This window comes from Pseudonaja textilis, chromosome 2 (assembly GCF_049901715.1).
Source record: "Pseudonaja textilis isolate UNSWEBS1 chromosome 2, rPseTex1.2, whole genome shotgun sequence".
Classification (NCBI taxonomy): domain Eukaryota; kingdom Metazoa; phylum Chordata; class Lepidosauria; order Squamata; family Elapidae; genus Pseudonaja; species Pseudonaja textilis.
Window position 1 is genome coordinate 210,263,660 of NC_141991.1, and position 17,908 is coordinate 210,281,567.

General features: G+C 38.5%; 2 long non-coding RNA genes across 2 annotated transcripts in view; one reads left to right on the forward strand and one right to left on the reverse strand.

The window, feature by feature from the left end:
* Window positions 1–17,908, forward strand: part of LOC148127349 (uncharacterized) — a 68,577-nt gene that overhangs the window by 41,725 nt on the left and 8,944 nt on the right. The gene's annotated exons all lie outside the window — the stretch shown is intronic.
* On the reverse strand, window positions 4,878–7,240 carry LOC148127351 (uncharacterized). The gene is made up of 3 exons (XR_015742240.1): window positions 7,131–7,240; window positions 6,347–6,439; window positions 4,878–5,468 (listed from the first exon to the last, which is right to left on the reverse strand). It is a non-coding gene; the product is annotated as an uncharacterized LOC148127351 (long non-coding RNA).

The window sequence follows — 17,908 nt, forward strand, 5'->3', positions numbered from 1 at the left end:
TATGTAAGACAGAACATTTATTTGTTGAGATTTGAAGTTGCCATTTGTTTGACCATTTTGATACATAGTCGAGGACTTTTTGAAGGGTAGCAGTATCTTCTGTGGTGTTGAATAGCTTTATATCATCAGCAAAGAGAACACAATTTCTCTTAATATGATCACAGAGGTCATTTATGTAGAGTATGAAGAGAGTTGGTTCTAGAACACTGCCTTGGGGACACCACTGTTGACGGGTACAGAATTTGATAGGACGCTCCCAATTTTGATCATTTGTTGTCTGTTTGACAGGAATGCTTCTATCCATTTATGCAGGTGTCCAGAGATGCCATAAGATTTTTGTTTTAGTAGTAGTTTGTCATGTACCACTGAATCAAAGGCTTTACAGAAGTTTATGTAGATTGCTTTGCCCTGATCGAGTTGTGTAATCCACATGTTTTTGCAGTATAAGAGTTGCAGATAACAGGATAGTTTTTTTCTGAAACCAAATAGTTTATTAGAGAGTAGTTTGTCTCTAAGTAGATTGGTTAATAATTGATTCCATGACTTTACGGGTGATGCAGCATCTAGCACCCTATCATGATTAGACTCACATAGAGGCAAACCACATGCAATCACTTTAATTAGATTTGAAGACAAATTGTACATGCACACCACACACCAAGTTATTTGGTTAGACAGAAACAACTACATGTATCTTTGATGACCATTGAGTGTCAAGAGATTAGGAAGTATTCAAAAACCATGCTTTTCCTATCCTTTTTAGGTCTTACTATGTTACCCAATGCAATGAAATTATCCAGAAGATGTAAGTGGCTGCTTTCTTTCCTTCTTCTCTGCCTTGTAATATAAAAATTAGGTTGCTTTTCAAAAGCCCACCTTTGCTCTGAATATATTTAGAATGAAAAGAGAGGTTCTTGGGGTGAGAATGTCAGATACCAAGCCTACAGGATTTTATAATATTAGTATAATATTAGCAGTTTTTAGTATTACATCAAGAGTCCTACATGGTATGAATTGCTTTTTGAGATGAACAGGCCTGAATAAATGTGGTGTGTTTTTCCTGATCAACCACAGTGATTGTTGCTAAACAATTTATTGCTAAGAGAAGCCACTCTCAGCTCTGCAGGTTAATTAATTACTTATTTAATAGATTTATTAATATATTTATATCCAATGTAAGTCACAGTAATTTATTAATATTTTAAAAATCCAAAGGAAAAACAAATCAAGAAAATAATAATGAATAGCTAATATCCACATAGGGGCCATTGAAGTCAGATAGTAAAATGGGGTTAGAAATCCTCTGTCCAAAAGCCTGCTGAAAACAGCAGTGTGAATTTCAGAGAATGGTGTCAGCCACACCTTCAGTAGGAAGAGTGACTCGCATTCATTAGAATCCATAAGCGCATGCATTGTTATGATTTTACTCTTAAGAAAAAAACAATGAGAAGTAAAATGAAATGTAAATAAATGAGACCTAAGGCTTATGTGTGGATGTCACTGTGATTCCTAGGGAATTCATCATCCTTATCATGAGATCATTCTTCATACATTGATTCCAGAATTTCTTGACTCAGATGACATAAAGAAATAGAATTAGGTGTCAGAAATGTCAAAAGTTAGAGTGACTTCTTTTTATATCTCCTAATAATGCCATCAGTATAGATGTCAAACAGTCCTGAAATAAAAAGACAACCTAATAGAACTCCACAATTTGTCATGAGGCCAAAGAATGGTTAAACAAATCTATCTTCTCAACTTGGTTCTATAAGTACGACCCTGCTGCACTGTGTCCTTTATTCACGGACTACAGAACAGAAGGGTATTGTAGTGAATAGTACCAGTTTGAGAGGTCAAGGAGAAACAATAAAGTTGCAATCCCATTAGTGTTGGGCTATCAAGTTGATAGAAACTGAATCAGTCTCATAACCTGACATATTTCCACACTGATATGGTTCCAAGTAAGCTGATTTTTTTTTCCAGGAGTATCTGAATTTACAGAGCCATTGATTCATCAAGGACCTTTACTACAAATGGAACAAAATGAGGGCATGAATGCCTAATGAATTAAACTGATGGCATATTAAAAATGCCCCACATTTGACAAGCATCCAGAATTCTCAAGCAGTTCTTATGTTGAAGTTTCTAAAGAATGTCAGAATGTTATTTCCAAGTATTGACCCTGAAATTACCTCCATCAACAAAGACAATCCCCGTTATATCTCCATTGTAATCTAGTATTAGATGAATCATTGGGGTGGATGATAGATTTCCCATGAATCACAGTTCCTTCCATTCTCCCATATATAAATTTTGCTTTTCATTTATTCATATTCCTTTTGCTTTTCAGTTGTTTTTTTTCCTTAGTAAGTAAACTCATGTGCTTAATCACTGTTATGCATTCTAGTGAGAATGAGTATACTCTATCAAGTATAAAAACCTTGATAAAACATGGTAAAAATGATATGAAATAGATTATCACCAGCAGCTTCATTTCGGTGTTAGCATGATGATGGAACCGGTTGTTATACCGGTGGAATCCCACCCCTGATTATATATAGATAACAATGACTGCCTTGCCAAATCGCTCTTTTGCCCTTGGCTGCAGTAGTTAAAAACAAAATAGATCCATAAACAGTGTATTCTTGTCCTAATCCTTGACTCAACAAGTGTTTAAATGTAGACATCAGTCTCATTTAGATGTTCGTTGCCCCTAAGCCTAACACTACATGGGGAGAATGGCAGTTTCTACCATTACACTCCAACTGATTCTACCTCATACTTTGAAAATATGAGGGATGCCCATGACAAATGTTTGTAGGCTGTCTCTATGAATTGGAAGAAATCATATTGTGAGAATCAGGGCCAGCACATGCAACTTGGTTTTCTTCCACACCATCTATAGAATAATTATGGAATGGTTTGTTTGTTTGTTTATTATTAAACTTAAATGCTGTGTTGCCTAGGTGACTGAATGGTCATGGATCGCTGCATTTCTAATGCCTTCTAAGGAGTATGGCTAACTCTTTTATTCTTCAGATAGAAAGAAGTAAGATTTTGAATTTTTCAGAATAGTGTGCAGGACAACAATTCATTGATAAAAGTGTGCATCAAGGAATCTGTTATGACAGCTAAAGTATGAGTCTGTTTTAACTTAACAAAGAGATATGCTTACAGTATTCAGAGGTATCTGCAGGATTGAACACTTTTGTCAAAGTAATGTTGTGCTGTTGTGTGCAACTTCTGCAAGCTCTCCTTGCTCATATTTTCATGTGAAATGACAATGCCCATACATCATGCCAACACAATGCTTTAATTTCTCTCTTCCCACCCCACTCCACCCCCAATTCCTCTACATGGATTTCTCTGTAATTGTTTAAATCTTATGTAGAAGGATCTCTCTGTTATCACTCTTATCCTATTATTTTTAAGAAAACCAAAATACAATAAATTGTACCATTTAACAATCCGTTGCATTCCTCTAAGAATGTAGATTAGATTACAGATTAACAGAGTTGGAAGGGACCTTGTAGGTTATTTAGTCCAACCCTCCGCCCAAGCAGGAGACGCTACACCATTTCTGACAGATGGCAGTCCAGTCTTTTCTTGAAGGCTTCCAGTGATAAAGCTCCTCTGTAAGCAAGCTGTTCCATTGGTTGGTTGTTCTGTCAGAAAATTTCTCCTGATTTCCAGGATAAATCTCTCCTTGTTCAGTTTCTATTCATTATTTCTTGTCTGGCATTCAGGTGCTTTGGAAAATGGCTTGACCCACTGCTCTCTGTGGTAGCCCCTCAAATATTGAAACACTGCTATCATGTCTCCCCTGGTCCTTCTTTTCACTAGACTAGCCATGCCCAGTTCTTGCCACCCAGTTCATTGTATGTTTTAGCCTCCAGTCCCCTAATCTCTTGGTTGCTCTTCTCAGCACTTTTTCTAGCGTCTCAGCATCTTTTTTATAGTGTGGTGACCAAAACTGGATGCAGTATTCTAGATGTAGTATTACTAAGGGTTTGTAGAGTGGTATTAGTATCTCATTTGATCTTGTTTGTATCCCTCTGTTAATGCAATTTAGGATTGCATTGCCTTCCAATGTGATTGGAAATACAATGACTCCTAACATCAGCTTCCTCCCTTTTTTCCTAATTTTTAGAAAAATTAGCTCAGCACTTTGCAATTATGTAATAGAAAAAATAGATTAGCCGAATAAATTGTTTCATCTACTGGATGTTTTCATAGTCACTGATCTCCTATTTACTGTAGTGTATTCTGCATTGTGGAAGTCATGTATCCAGGAAACTTGAATACAGTCAACAGCAAATTCTATACATTCAAAGAATTTTATGAATAAGGTTCATAGAATTCTTTGAATGTATAGAATTTGCTGATGACTGTATTCAAGCAATGAGTTCACAAAAGTATCGTGTGATCTTTTAAAGTTTAAAGCAACTTTTAAAATTAGATCACTTTACCTCTTTAGTAATATTCTTTTTCACTTCCTTGTAGATTTATTCAGATTCTCTTTTTTCTCCTACTCTCCTTTTTATGGCTTTCCTTCATGTATGCTGTCTCAAGTTTTAATTATTAGCATTTATTATTATAACATTTGTTAGATTTATATCCTGCCTTCTCTACAGAGTATAAAGTAGTTTATCAGGGAAAATCCCTTTATCCCCATGCAAACTTCCTGTGAGGTGAATTAGGCTGGGGAAGATTGGCTAAAGGTTATTCAGAGAGTTTCCATGGCAAAGATAAATATGAATAGCTATTTTACGAATGTTAATAACATTACTATAACAAGAAATTGCCTTTTCTTCAGAAACCATTTTCATAATATCAAACTTACAAAGGTTATCCATAGTAAACAATTCCTTCTAAAAACAATTTCATCATTAATCACAGAAGTATTCCTGAGTTTTATGGGTTTTATCCAGATTTATTTATAGTGACTTTGACACTTAACAGATCAAAACTGTCCTCTTTTTAGCTGGTCTCTAGGTGTTAGTCCTGGGATATGAGGAGTTTCTGGGTCATCAAATTGGCAGCTTCTATGTCCTTCTTTGCCAGCTCACTATACTGGTAGGGTATCTGGTGACTGGCGTGAATCTTGTTCTTCCCGTTGAGCTTCAGGATCTATCTTATACCTTTGTTGTACTTGGCTGTTGGCTGTTGCTGTTTTCTTTGCCTCCTCATTGTGATTTCCATAGGTACCCAGTTATTTGTAGCTGGTCTGTGTATGCCTGCTATGTGGCCTGCTAGTAATTTTAGCCAATTGGTTTTAACTACTTTCCCTCCTCACTGTAGATATATGTCATAATGGATCAGTGAGTTGATATATCATTCAGTCTTAACATACAACTTGATGACAACCATGTAGAAGAGGTGGCTGATGATAGTTTGCTGTGATTTGCTCTCAAGTTCTGCAACCACTTTGTACAGGTATTATTTGTCTTCTCTTTTTTCCGTATGTTCTCTGTTGTTGGTCGGTGTGTGACATTGACATAAAGAGAGAAGATAATGGTGAATTAACAACCTGTGTATATTGAAAATCCCACCCCCCCAGACCAAATTCTAAATTTCACAAGCAAGTACCCACTGCACAGAAAAGGAGTTGAATCCAGACCATTTCATAAGAGCCAAAACAAACATTTTAATTTAGATCCAGCATATGAATGTGTAAGAAACCCGACCATTCAAACGGATCATTCAAATCCTTAAGATTTCTAAAATTCTAATAGAGACTGTTTCCCACTCATCTGCCCTCTGCCCCAATCTGGAAACTCCTGTCCTATACCCCTTTACACATTTAGGTGTATGCCTAAGGAGAGGCCATCTTGTGCCCAATACAATAATCCTTATTTAACTATTTCATTTAGCAACAACATATATGATGGTGATGAAAAAGTAACTTTGTGACCAGTCCTTACATTTATGACATTTACAGGTGTGTAAAGCAATCTGAACTAAGATCTTAAATACAGTTGTAGTTTCATTTAGTGATTACTCAGCTTAATAACTGAGTTGTTCAACTGTGGTCACTAAACAAGAGCTACCTGTATTCTTTTCTACATAATGGATTTATATATAATAGGTGTCCTACTGCTGTATTTTCTTCTCACATTTGACATTAAAGGTTATTATGATGATTGATTTCCCTACATTCCTGTTCAAAACATTTTCCTACCCACATTTCCCAGCAACTATTACAATTAACCTGGAAAATATTTACTTTGCTTGGTTCAAACTGAGGACAAGTCAGATTATGTTTATATTACATGTGTGTTGACATCCAATGATCAGAAGACCCAGATATACTGAGTTAGAATATTGGGAAACTATTAATACTCACAAAGCTGCTCACTGAAGAAGAGTAGTTTTGCTCAGAGTAGTTGGATTTCATGAATCATCTTTTACAGAAAAATAGACATGTAATCTTGAAATACTGAAAGTGTCAAAATTGGAGGAACCAAATGAGTAATTTTGTCAACCTAAGTCAGTATTAATCATAAGCACTGACTTCAGTTTGTATCATACTCCAGTTTGTATCAAACTTTATTAAAATGACTGTTCAAATTAGAGAATTAGGTGAGTCAAAGTATTCTAAATACTGGATGAGTGAGAATTTAAACACTGCCAACAAAGATTATTGCTACTGTTTGTGGTGACTAAAGTGGTGGTAAATTCAGGAGAGAAAATGTCTAAAAGACCAATACTCTTTATCTCCTCTGCATTTCAGGGGAATTAGTCATCCTAAGGAATGCTTCATCCCATATTATAACACATTACATATTAAATTTCTTGTTTGGCTGCCAATTCTAGTACAAAGGTAGAAATAAGCAATAAAAGATCACTGTTTTGTTACAGCCTCTTAGTTTCGTGCAAAGTGATTCATACTTCCGCATACTTCCACACACTTCCGCCATTCATTATCTGAATGTCAATTTCAATAAATTATCCTAGCAATCAACTCTATTGACCTGCATGCACATGGTAGCTGTGGAATTATAGGAAAGTAAACTAGAATTCATCACCAATATGGTAGTGCGCACAGGTAGTCCTTGACATGCAACCACAATTGAGCCCAAAATTTCTGTTGCTAAGTGAGGCAATTGTTAATTTTGCCCCATTCTTACCTTAGTTATAAAGTGAGTCACTGCAGCTGTAGTGTTAGTAATACAGTAGTACAGTTAAGTGAAACTGGTTCCCCTATTGACTTTGCTTGTCAGAGGCTTGCAAATGTTGATCACATGACCCTAGGACACTGCAACTAACATAAATTCTTCTTCTTCTTCTTCTTTTTCTTCAGCGTTTGTCTCGCGCTCGGGCGAGGTCCGCTAATGTCCTTGAGTACTGCTTCCACACCTCTCTGTCTGCCACGTGTGTCGGGTCTGCCTTCGCGATCTCTAGATCGGCCTTGATCGTGTCCATCCAGCGTTGTTTAGGTCTACCACGCGGTCTCGCTCCTCCGACAGTCACCTTCATTACAGATTTGATGATGGATTCTTCCTTGGCGCGGCTCACGTGGCCGAACCATCGTAGCCGGGACTGCCTCATGACCGTGGGGATGGGCACGACATTGAACCGTCTACGCACTTCTTCGTTCCTGACGCGATCGAGTAGGGTGAGGCCTACCGACCATCGGAGCATTCGCATCTCCATTATCTGGAGTCTGCTTTCGACTTCTTTGGTCGTCGGCCAGCACTCTGCGCCGTATATGGCCACGGGGCGCACCACAGAGTTATAGATTTTTGCCTTCAGGCGCATCGGCATCTTCTTGTCACAGAGGACGCCCGTGACGGACTTCCATTTGCCCCACGCTGCATTGATCCTGGCTGCCACCTCAGTTTGTAGTAGGCCTTCTTCCCCAAGAGTAGTTCCCAGGTACTTGAAGGTGGAGGCGCGCGGTAGCTCCTGCCCGTTCACGTGGATGGAGCCTGTCATTTCATTGTCAGTGGTCAAGTATTCGGACTTCTTTAGGTTCAGCCGGAGCCCGAACTGCTCGAGGCGGTCGTGCCACTGTTGGACTCGGTGCTCTAGTTCAGCCTTGCACAGGTTGGCCAGGAACACATCATCGGCGTAGAGCAGCGTCCATGGGGCGGGCGTGTACAGGTCGTGTGTAATTGTGTCCATCACCAGAATGAACAGCAGTGGTGAGAGAGCAGAGCCCTGGTGTACGCCGACGGTAATATTAAACTCCTCTGATATCCCAGCTGCCGCTTTTACACGGCTTTTGTGACATCTGTATAGGAGTTGGACCCATTGTACGAGCAGCTCAGGCACGCCGTGGTCTCGCAGTGCGTACCAGATGAGATCGTGCGGGACTCGGTCGAAGGCCTTTTCCAAGTCTAGGAAGGCGGTGTGGAGCGGGATTTTCTTCTCTCTGTGAGCCTCCATCAGCATCCGCACACCGAAGATGGCGTCGGTGGTGCCGCAGTTCTTGATGAATCCAGCCTGGTTGACGCTGATGTCGACGGTGTCCCGAATGCGCTTATCAAGGACGCGTTCAAAGATCTTCATAGTGTGTGACAGTAACCTGACCGGTCTGTAGTTGGAGCAGTCCGCTGGGCTGCCCTTTCCCTTCCAGATCGGAACAGTGGTGCTGCGGTACCAGTCGTGTGGCACTTTTCCCGTGGAGACGATGTTGTTGAACAGCTCGCACAGCCACAATGCCGAGCCCGGTAGTGCCTTTTTCCAGAAGTCGGCAGGGATGTCGTCTGGTCCTGTTGCCTTACCGTTTTTCATGGCCTTGATGGCGTCGGCGACCTCGCTGGCATAAATGCCTGAGACTGGGCCTTCAACTGGGTCACCTCGCGGGGTTCGTGGGTGTGGGAACTCCTCGGTGGAGATCTTCTCGAAGTATTGCCGCCACCTCTCCGCAGCGTCTCTGGGGTTGACGATCAAATTTCCCCTTTCGTCGTTGATCCCATGAAACTGGTCAATGTCCAGGGTCTTCCTGTGTCTGCTTTTGGCTAACATAACTGCAACTAACATAAATATGAGTCAGTTAGCAAGTGTGTGAATTTTGATCACATGAGCAGGATGCTGCAATAGTTGTAAATGTGAAAAAAGGTCATGTCACTTTTTAAAGTACTATTGTAACAGTCACTAAATGAACTGTTGTTGGTCGAGAACTACCTGTACAAGTACTGCAGCTTACTACCATTGTCTGAGAAACCTATCACAGACACTGATACAAGAAAGAGTCCAGAGTTCTTGATGTATGCTAAACCTAGAAATAGTTGTTCTAGTTTTCAGAGAACATGCTCATTTTTCAAACAAAAATATTCAGCTATATCAAATTTTAGTAGTAGCCTTACTTTATGGAAGGCTTTCCCTGGGCGTGCACGTTTTTTGCATTTTGAAGAAGTGAAAGGGTTCCTATTTTATTGATCTATAGATCCAAGTGGGATTGTGACTGGATATCTATGGAAATTCTCAGTCATCCAAGTCATGGTTGTCCCAAAGGAGCTTTTTCAAGAGGCAACTGTACTTTCTGTTTTTTCTTTGAAGACATTTCGCTTCTTATCCAAGAAGCTTCTTCAGGTGTGACTGGGAATGGTGGGGAATGGAAGGATTAAAATGAGTATAAATCCTTACATTCCCCATCATCCCAGTCAGAGCTGAAGCAGCTTCTTGGATGAGAAGCGGAACATCTTCAAAGAAAAAACAGAAAGTCCAGTTGCCTTTTGAAAAAGCATCTTTGTCACAGGATAGTTTTTAAACAAATATATTACAGGTAGTCCTCAACTTATGAACACAACTGAGCCCAAAATTTATGTTATGACTTTTCTTGATTCACCTTTGTTAACTGAATCACTGCAGTTGTTAAATTAGTAACAGGTTGTTAAGTGAAAATGTTTTCCCTATTAACTTTGCTTGTCAGAAGGTTGCAAAAGGTTGCAAAATCTCCTGACCCTGGGACACTGCAACTGTCATAAATATGAGTTGTCAAGCATTTGAATTTTGATCATGTGACCATTGGGATGTTGCAATGGTTGCAAGTGTGAAGAACAGTCTTAATTCATTTTTTTTCAGTGCTGTGGTAACTAACTTGAATGGTCACTAAGCAAACTATTGTGAGGATTACCTGCATACAAGTTTGCATTTTTTAATTATTACTTTGCTTTTGCCCTTCAAAGCCAACATCTTTCAGTGTTGCTTGAAATATTATTTAATAAATAATAAGCAAACAAACAATTCTCTCTTGAATACGACAATCTTCTTATCTATTCTGTACTTCCAAATGAAAGGGGTAAGTGCAAAGTCAGTTAGTAGAAAGTTAGTGGAAAGCTACCCATCTAGCATAATTAGGTTTATAATCAGGGGTGGGATGCTACTGGTTTGGCCCGGTTCTATAGAACCGGTAGCTCTGAGGAGCGGTGCACTGAACGGTTCAGTGCAATGACCTTTTGGGTGTTTGTTTGGCCCACCTGCCTGCCCGGGCTTTTGGCTGTCCTTTATTTCCTGCTTTTTCAACCTCAACTGCTTTGCACGGCACAGTTGAGGTTGAAAAAGCAGGAAAGAAGAAGCTTTTCAAATGCTGCGCAACTGCGTGCAGCACTTGTCAGCTGTCCTGGTGGCACAGCTGATGTCTTTTTACAAACGTTCTACACACGCGCACGCAAAACACAACTCTTACCAAACTGATTGAATCCCACCCCTGTTTTATAATCCATGGATAACAAAAATATAGACAAGCAGGAATTTGTGGGAAGTGGCTAAAAAGCTAATAACACTTTGCTATCATCCAATGGTAATTGTTTCAGCCCTATTTAGTAGTTCTAGGAAAGTAAAATCTCCTCTGAATCCAAATGACTCCTTATGACTTCATGCACACATCCATATGGTTTTCTTGATATGACCCTTTAAGGCAGGCTAGGTCAGGAAAAAGATTCCACAATTTTTAACTCTATTTTATTTAGATAGGCTTAGAGTAATAAGTGCCTAACAGCAATTTCCTTTTCCTCTTCTTATATAGAAAGAGTTAAGCAGTGGTGGGATTCAAATTTTTTTACTATCGGTTCTGTGGGCGTGGCTTGGACAGTGTGGCATGGCATGGCTTGGTGGGCATGGCAGGGGAAGGATATTGTAAAATCCCCAATCCCTCCCCATCCCACTAACCTGATTTCCAGCTCCGTTCTCCTGTGCAGGGCAACAAAAGAAGACCCAGCTGATCAGCTGGGACTCGGTAGGCCAGTCAGAAGTGGTATTTGCTGGTTCTTTGAACTACTCAAGTTTTTTTGCTACCAGTTCTCCAGAACTGGTCAGAATCTGCTGAATACCACCTCTGGAGTTAAGGCAGATCCAGTTTGAGTTTCTTTCTACTATTCTCTTCCTATACTGAACTTAAACGATACTTTGCTAATGAAGTTGCATACATTTTTCAAGGTTATACTTGTGATTCTTACAGTTGGCAACAATGATTTCTTGAATTGTTTCCAGTCGGGGTGTGCTTGTATGTATGTATTTATACTGATAAAAAAATAAAGCTTCAGCTGTCTTGAGGGCTTATAATAAAACATACTTAAAATCCAGACTGAATAAAAACATAAAATACCATGTTAAATAGTAAGGTGGTTGCTCAAAAACTAAAACAACATGCATTAAAATGCAATTAAAAACAGTTAAAAATCTTGGGAATATAGAAAGGTCTTTACCTGCATATGAAATAATGCTAGTGTGGGTGAGCCTTCTGGGGAGAGAATTCCATAAATTCGACAACAAAAAAGCTCTCCCCCTTATAAAGGATGCCACCTCCTTTGGGAAGGGGACTTAAAAGAGAGTGTCATCTGGCGATCTTAAGGCTCCGGTAGAGACTTACAGGAGAAGGTGTTCCTTCGCAGTCTGAAGTGAATGAAATATTCCAGAGTTCTTTGGAACATTCCTTTTCTAAATCATTATATTCTGTACATTTCTAGTATGAACCTGTCAAGAACTGGTCACTTTGGCATTCCCAGAGAAATAATAGGATATATATTCTTCTAGGGCAGGGTTGTCAAACTCAAGGCCTGGGGGCTAGATCCAGCCCATGGGGTGCTTAGATCTGACCTGCAGGGCCGCCCTGGAAACAGCAAAGGATTGACCGTGGTGCTTCTGCCAGCAAAAACAGAGCTCAGGAGGCCAACATGTGATCCTCACAAGCTTTTTTTTCACTGGCAAAGGGTTGCAGGAGGCCATCACAGCTGAAAACGGAGCTCAGAGCCCGTTTTCACTGGCAGAGCATTCAGGCTACTAGAGGTGCCCCTGAAATGAGTGATGTCCAGCTGGCCACGGCCCCCACAGCCCCTGAGGTCAAACACAACCCTGATGTGGGCCTCAATTAAATCAAGTTTGACACCCTGTTCTAGGGCATTATATAAGATCCTTCCTGATATTACTGTGACTTTTACCAATCTTTCTCTTTATTTTAGTAATGTGACTTTGGGGAGAATATAGGTAAGTTTACTATATGGCAGCAGTCCCCAAACTTTTTGGCACCAGGAATCAGTTTCATGGAAGACAAATTTTCCATGGACCAGGGTGGTGAGGGAATGGTTTCAGTTTCGCTCAAATGCCTGCCACTCATCTCCAACTGTGTGGCCCAGTTCCTAACAGGCCATGGATAAGTACCAGGGTTTGGTAACCCCTGCTATATGATATGAAATAATAAAAAAGAATAAAAATAAAATTTATTGTTGAACACAAAAAAACCAATTGAAGTGTCTTTTTCTCTTTTCTTAATAATATTCCAAGCTTGCTATTAATAAATCAATGCTTACCCTTGAATAAAGGTCTTTATCATTTAGTAATTTATATTAATTGTCTTTTAAATGTATTATTATTTAAACCAATCACTCTGGGCAGTGGGAGGAGCACTTATTTGGGTAAAATTCCAGAGCTTGTTTCTGGCACATATTTCTATCCCAACCTCACAATTTCTTATCTTCTTGGCTAATGGTTGAAGGTGTTGGCCCCCTCATTGAATCAAATACTGTGCTAAATTTTAATAGATTATTAACTGCTTGTTATTGAATTGCCTTGTGTATATGCTAGCATAAAAATATTTACTACTTTTCCTATAAATTTTAGTGCTTATTATTTGATTGTTGTAAATCTTTAGGTCAAAATATTATTTATTATATAATATTGATTGGGCAATAATTATACTTTCATTTTCCGAGTTCCACAATGCAGCAAGCTGTTTAATAATAGTTTAATAGCTTAACAGCTGCTACAATAGCTGTTTAATAGCTAACTTCCTGACAAAACGTACTGGAGAAGTCTACTTATAATAATCCATATGAAGTACTGTAGATATGTAGAAGCCAGCTTGTCACATTTTTGATGGACACAACTATCACAATAAGAAACCGATGAATCATTTCATTCTAATAATGCCTGAGTCATCATTTTTCCTGACAGCATTTAGGAGAGTCTTGTCAAAAAATGGATCATCAGTGAGCAATCTTTTAGTATCCCAGGATTTGTAAGGCTCTCAAAAGGAAATGGGTTTTATTTCCTTTTTTTCCCTTCCTCATGTTTTTTAGTGGGTGATGGCTTTCCTTTGTTTCTCTGTTAAATCTAGCGTAAGATTTTTTAAAGTTTTCATTTATTTATCTATCTTAGTTTTAGCCAATATTTGATATATGACTCCAAGAAGAAACACATCCAAAACAACTACAATTATTTGTTCCATTAAAAGGAATGATACCCAAATACTTTATTTAGGAATGAAAACTTTACAATTACCAGAAGTTCTTAGTTTTAAATGAAGTGGGAACTGATTTGATGTGGCACTTAAAAACACCAGGTGAGATACCCGAGATTGAGAATTCTTGCCCCGCCTTAGGCACAAAGCCAACTGAATGACCTTAAGCCAGTCACTCCCTCTTAGTTCTGGGAAGAAGGCAAAATAAAATGTTGCTAAGAAAACTGCATGGATTTATCTTTTCATTTCTTAAAGTTAGGACTGATTTGAAGGCACATGTGTGCATTCATGTATACTCACAAAATAGACACACAAGGACAAGTTTGGTGTGGAGGAAATCAAATGAGCATTATTAAAAGACCCAGAGCCATAATAGTTTGGGATAATAGCAGAAATACTTAAGTGGTTATAAGTGTTTCTAGTACATGCAAATCAGAGCCTTAGCCTCTAGCATCTTTATGTTCAAGAGCAATAGCAAAGCAACTCTTAAGCAGATTACACAATTACTGCATATAATTTCAGAATTGTTTACCAAACAGGAATGCAAGGTGAGCTAATTGGGCAGTGTTAATCCAGGCTAACAGGAAATTTAGCCCTTTTAGCAAATAGGATTTTTTTAATCAGTGTTTTAATTCTAAATGCCTTCCTTCCCTGATGCTGTTTGGACAGGCTGATGCTCTACTACAGGGGTCTTCAAACTTGACAGCTGTAAGACTTGTGGACTTTAACTCCCAGAATTCCTCCTCCAGTCATGTTAGCTCAGGAATTATGGATGTTGAAGTCCACAGGTATTAAACTTGCCAAGTTTGAACACCTTGCTCTACTACAAAGTGGACTTTCATGATAAGCCCAATGTTAACCTAGAGTGGAGCCAGAGCATTTGAAAGTGGGATGCACAGGAACTGTCTTTAAGAAAGAGAGCTGGTTTTCTGCACAACTGTCAGGTCAACAGTCTTTCCCCTCAAAAGATAATTGCAAAAGAAGTTGGATGTTCCCAAAGTGCTGTATCAAAGCACATTAATAGAAAGTTATGTGGAAGGGAAAAGTGTGGAAGAAAAAGGATGACTGCAGCCTGGAGAGGATTGTCGGGAAAAGGCCATTCAAAAGTGTTGGGGACTTTCACAGGGAGTGGACTGAGGCTGGAGTCAGTGCATCAAGAGCCACCACACACAGACGGATCCTGGACATGGGCTTCAAATGTCATATTCCTCTTGTCAAGCCGCTCCTGAACAACAAACAATGTCAGAAGTATCTTACTTGGACTAAAGAAAAACAGAACTGGTCTGTTGCTCAGTGGTCCAAAGTCCTCTTTTCTGATGAAATCAACTTTTGCATCTCATTTGGAAACCAAGGACCCAGAGTCCGGAGGAAGAATGGAGAAGTACACACTGCAAGATGCTTGAAGTCCAGTGTGAAGTTTCCACAGTCTGTGTTGATTTGGGGAGCCATGTCATCTGCTGGTATTGGTCCACTGTGCTTCATTAAGTCCAGGGTCAATGCAGCTGTCTACCAGGAGATTTTGGAGCACTTCATGCTTCCTTCCACAGACAAGCTTTATGGGGATGCTGACTTCATTTTCCAGCAGGACTTGGCACCTGCCCACACTGCCAAAAGCACCAAAATCTGGTTCAATGACAGTGGGATTACTGTGCTTGATTGGCCAGCAAACTTGCCTGACCTGAACCCCATAGAGAATCTATGGGGCATTGCCAAGAGTAAGATGAGAGACATGAGACTGAACAATGCAGAAGAGCTGAAGGCCGCGATTGAAGCATTCTTGGTCTTCCATAACACCTCAGCAGTGCCACTGGCTGATAGCTTCCATGCCACACTGCATTAAAGCAGTAATTGCTGCAAAAGGGGCCCAAACCAAGTACTGAGTACATATGCATGCTTATCCTTTTCAGAGGTCCGATATTGTTCTATGTACAATCCTTGTTTTATTGATTGCATGTAATATTCTAATTTTCTGAGATTGTGGATTTGGGGTTTTCATGAGTTGTAAACCATAAACATCACAATTATGACAAATCACGGCTTGAACTATCTTGCTTTGCATGTAATGAGTCTATCTCATATATTGGTTCCACCTTTTAAGTTGCACTACTGAAATAAATGAACTTTTGCACAATATTCTAATTTTTCGAGTTTCACCTGTAGTGTACAGTAACACAAATGGAAATGAAACAGGTTCAAAGAGGGGCACTAAGGGTGCTGTCAGCCTTGCACAGTAGTCCAGATAGAAAGCATGCCCAAATTAACTAATTTTACTTTGTTGTAAAGTTACATGAATCAAATCTTGCAAATCTGAAAGTGTATTTCTCCATTGTCAACACTAGAAAGGATCCCTTCTGTGATATTAACCATGCCTCACTGCTTCTGCAAGCTAAGCTGCCCCTTATCCCATCATCCCCTTAGCTGTGACCCCTCTCCCTGTCTCTCAAGTTCCTTCTTACATATCATTACAGGTAATAAGTGAACTGAACGTTAAATCTTTATGAAAACTCGTTGGATGAAATGGGTTCATTTAGCATGAGAAGGCTTAAGGAAAATATGATTGAAAGTAACAGAAAATTGTCAAATAGATAGTTCTTTATCATCCCAGAAAATAGGTTGTGGCATAATGAATTTTAATTACAGGAAGGTAGACTCTGCTTGATCTTTCTTTAAATAAATTAAATTCTGATACATAAGTGCAAATTGCAGTTTCTCAGATAAATAATCACAATAGCATTTTTATATGTGGAATTGATTTAGGCATTTTATGGCTGAAATTCATACCCCTAAGGCCGAGCCAAAGTTAAAATTGTTTTAATATTATTCTATGTAAAATGATATTAATATAGAATAAGATTTATTATGCAGCAAAATTTGACAATGAAGTCATTGAAGTAAGAAAACCAGCAGTCCATAAATACATCACAGACTAGCACTTGATAGAGAAATAATGAAAGCCTTGGAAAAGATACTCAGGTGTAGGGTTGTTTGTAGCTATGAAGTTCAAAATTATGCAGGCAATGATTTTCCCTCTGATAGTGTATGGAACTTAAAGTTGAGTTTGGAAAAAGGATAGAAAGTGTATTGATGCTTTCAAAATGTGATGTTGGAGAAAATTTCTGACAATACCAGGAAAGCCACTCCCCCGCTTCCTCCTGATGGATCAAGGAACAAATTTTCTCAGTTGAGAATAACTGAGAAATAACTAATTAATAATAAAACAAATAACTAATTATCATATTTTGGACATATTAAAAGACTAGTAAAGTTATGAAAATCTATAATAAGATACTTTCGTATTTTTTCCTTTGTTTTTTTCAGCTGTTTGATCTAAGTCCACAGGAAATAATTATGAGAAGAAAGCCAACATTTTCTAAGAAATTTAGTCGAAGTATTGTCTTAGAACATATTACTATATTAAAGGTTTCCTCATAGAACAAGGAATGGCATTTTATGCTATTGTATAAAAATGTTCAATACCAAGTTCTTTTGTAATGATAATACTTCTAGTTGCAGCATGTTTTAAATATTTGATTAATAATGAAGAATTCTCCCCACTTGATCTTTTACACTAAAGTTGACATAGAGGAGCTTAATTTTTTAAAATCTGTGTACACCATTTCCAAATTACTCTGCTATACATTTTAAGGTAGTGATACTCCTGTTTTTGGAGTTTTGACAGCCATCACACACATAACCAAATATTTTTCCAATGTCAAACAAAATTTATACTGATTTTTATTCCAGAATTCTGAGAAACATATTTTGTAAACTGAGTTCATCACAGCAATTTTATATTTATTAGAGCTTACAAAGTGTACAATTCCTTTAGGACACTAGCATTCAACTTACCAGAAGCATTTGAAAAAATTACAGTACATCTATGAGATACATTGAAAAGCTGAAATGTGTTACTATTACCCTCTTAATTACTTTGTTTGGAACATTTCTTTTGGCAGAACAGTCTGAATACAAGATGTCTTAAATTCTCATATCAATTCTTTGATAAGTACAAAAATTAGTAAGATTAACTTGTTCCATTTCAATTTCTTTTCAAAAGTAATTTGATGTGCTTCATAATTCTTAAGTGCATTTAGCAGGTGTATCCCATAAATTTGAATTTTGTACATACATTTTTAACTGAAATATTGTCTTTAGATTCATAGACACAGCTTGTCTTTTACCATACAGTGATTGCTAGAAATAACTTTTTCAAAGGACTTATGC